This window comes from Hordeum vulgare, chromosome 1H (assembly GCF_904849725.1).
Source record: "Hordeum vulgare subsp. vulgare chromosome 1H, MorexV3_pseudomolecules_assembly, whole genome shotgun sequence".
Taxonomy (NCBI): Eukaryota; Viridiplantae; Streptophyta; class Magnoliopsida; order Poales; family Poaceae; genus Hordeum; species Hordeum vulgare.
The window spans coordinates 24,893,961-24,897,444 of NC_058518.1; the positions used below are offsets into that span (position 1 = coordinate 24,893,961).

The following is a 3,484-nucleotide window of genomic DNA, read 5'->3' on the forward strand; positions in this document are numbered from 1 at the left end:
CTTGGAACACCATCTCGTCTATGGCTCTATCCTATACAATTGTTAATATTTTTTTATATCACTTGTTATGCTACTGGAGAAAGAACACAAACTCAACCTTCCCTATCTTATCATTTCTTTTTTAAAACGATATCGTGTCTTTCAAAGGACACAGTTCCATAAAAGAGAAATTCACACAAAGTAAATTGATGTTCCTAGATGTACAGAAATGGCAAAAGAGAAGCATAACTAACCTCGCGTTGTTTGCAACATTTGGCCCCCACGGCAGCCTGGGGGGTTTAAAGATCCTGATTTTAAACAGCCCATAGAGTCACCGGCACCTTGCCCCAAAACCCGACCATCACTCATAACACCATCGTCGTCCATTGTCCTCTCCTGCTGCATTCCTGGATTGCAGTACAACTGATCGTTGCACCTAAAATAGCAGAAATTCATAACCTGATAGCCTGATAGACAGTCGGGCTGCAAGAGACGAACTCTATGTCTCCAACGCCTAGGCTCTGTCTGACAGATTTCAAATTGAAAAACTTCTCCAAATTAGAAAAATCATAGCATAGGCTCCCCACACATGGCTTCCTCATGTCATAATACTGCAAAGATGAGGTGATCAATCAGAAAACTTCAAAAAAAAAAGGAAGAACCAAATAAAATTTTGTATTTTACCCTACATTTTTGTTCCCGATTATCAACCTGATGGAACTGAATATTGTATTGCAAACAAAATAGGCAGCAAGGCAAGATACAGTGCCAGAGGTACCTGAAACAAAAGATAAAATTAAGTTCGATACATACATGTTATGAGGTATATCAGAGTTGGGATTATGCCTTTTCTTGTTTTCAAAAGAAATTGGCACAACAAATCAAGGAATGATGTTAATGAACAGTGCCTCCAAGAGGCCAAATTGACTAATGCTAGAGATTTACACACAAGCAAACCAGGAGTCTAGGAATAATTACCACAAAGCTTGACAACAAATTCACAAGCAGGAACAACTTTATTGATCTTGTTAAATTCTGACTGTGTGATTAAACCCATATCCAATGCATAATCGGTGTATGCCTTATACTGCATCGCTGGATCTGTAAGTCCGTTACCAATCGCAAAACCGTGAAAATTGAACAACAAGGGTGGATTCCAGCGACAAAACCCTTTATAACACAGAACAGTATGGATAAGCCAAGAAAGAGATGACTAAACCTTCAAATTGATGTGAATGCCCTCATTGTCCTTGTTCCCCTTGTACACCCTATTTGCAAAGGCAGGAATGTAGTGCCCAGCATATTACTCCCCAGTTATATAGAAATCGTTTTCAACATACTCCGGGTGCTCCTTGAACAAGGCCTATCAAAATAGCATGCAGAAAGACACAATGAACTTACGAGAAAAAACACGGAAGGCCATTTTTGCATCTTTATTGCAACTCAAAAATAAGGGTAATCACTCTGTTTCACCTCAACTTTTGCATAACTAACCTTGTCGCCACAATAGGAAGCACATTAACAATACATATGATGCATGTGTACTTCCTACTACATATGCTTACCGACCGGGAATGCATACCATAATATTTCAAGTCCATAATACTTCCTCCGTTCCTAAATACAAGTTTTTTTAGAGATTTCATTACGGGCTACATATGGATATATATAGATATACTTTAGAGTGTAGATTCATTCATTTTGTTTCATATGTAGTTCGTAGTAGAATCTCTAAAAAGAATTATATTTAAGAACAGAGGGAGTAGTGAACAAGCAAGGGCTTATCTTCATTAATGACAACAGGAGCAACTATAATTACCTGCAGGAAGTCATATAGGTCGTTGATGACGCCCGCTTCATTATGGCGGGTATCGTGCGAATCGGAGCTGTAGCTGAACCCAGTCCCAGTTGGCCGATCAACATAGATAAGATTCGACTCCTGCAGCAGCCAATATCCAGTTCCAAATAGAGAGAAGATTAATCATACAGGGTTCTAAACCAACGATCGAGGAGCAGAATACAGTATCCAAACAATTGATTTGTAAGAAAAATACCACACGGATTGGTTGATTAGCACACACACTGCCTGTATATATCTACCTGATCCCAGCCAAACTCATTCCAGAGCAGCGACATGTTGTCCGCGATGTAGAAGGGGCCATTATCGTAGAAGAGGGCTAGCTCGCTGCTGCATCCGGGCCCTCCCGTCAGCGAGATCACCACGGGGTCCTCCTTCTTGTGTCGCCTGGATTCGAAGAAGAAGTAGAAGAGCCTACACGCAACAGTGGCAGATGTCAAAGATACAGGAACAAGATCCTCACGAGCAAGGTAGTACGAAGGAAGAGGCCGACCGGAGACTGGACGAGTGAGCTCGCTCACCTGGCGTCGTGGGTGGTGGGGAGGTGGTAGTACCTGGCGTGGTTCCCGAGGTTGCTCACCGACGTGTTGCCGCCGCCGTCGTCTCCGACCACCAGGGACGCGAGGCGGATCGGCCTCTCGATGATGGTTTCGGCAGGGAGAGCGTCGCCTCTGCTGACGCCGGCGTACCGGTCGATGCGGTCCTTGAACTTGGAGAGGAAGAACTCGTGGTCGTCGCCGACCGACTGACCGAGGCAATGCGCTGCTGCGCGTCCAGCTTGTCCGCGTTCACCTCCTTGGGCTCCCCCTCAGGCATGGCCAGCACCGTCGTCCGTGCGCGATCGTAGGTGGGCAGCTTCTCCAGCGCCGCCCATCGCAGTGCCTGCTCGTCGTCCTCGTCCCACGACGACCGCGACCACGAGAACAGGTCGTCTCTGCCGCGCGACCACACCGAGCTCTCCTGACGCAGGCTGCGCCCGAACGCGCGGGGGAGGGGGCGGCACCGAGCGGAGCGGGGGCGGCCGCGAGCTCGCGGGGCGGGGGCGAGGGCGGGCCGGTGCGGCGCCGGGAGCGGCGGCTACCGCGCGGGGCCGGGGGCGAGGCGGGCGACCGAGGGGCGCTGACTAGCGCGCGGGGGCGGGGTGAGGGCGCGACCGGGCGGCGTCGGGAATGGCGGCTAGCGCGCAGGGGCGGGGGCGGGAACGGCGGCGAGCGTGTGGGGGTGGGGGAGGCACCGGGAGGCGTCGGGAAGGGTTCCAGCCTAGGGAGGGCGGTTCTAGCGTAGACGAGGCCTATGGATCTGGTTTTCTTTACTGAACTGTTTGGTTTTTGGAGGGTTGAAAAAAAATCAGTCATAGAAAAACGTGGGTGGAGGAACGAGCGAACAAGAGGTTGAACCATCGCTCTTGTCGAACCATCACGACGTTCGATCCTGCTTTAATAGTAGAGATTACTCCACACGTCGACCGCTATCCAGCATGCATCTAGTGTATTAATTCCATAAGAACAAAGTAACGCCTTAAGCAAGATGACATGATGTAGAGGGATAATCTCAAACCAATGATAAAAACCCCATCTTTTTACCCTTGATGGCAACTACTTGATGTGTGCCTTGCTGCCCCTACTGTCACTGGGAAAGGTCACCACA

General features: G+C 48.4%; 1 pseudogene; it reads right to left on the reverse strand.

The window, feature by feature from the left end:
* Positions 1-389: 389 nt before the first annotated feature.
* LOC123395960 lies at positions 390-3,237 on the reverse strand (annotated as a pseudogene).
* Positions 3,238-3,484: the final 247 nt, after the last annotated feature.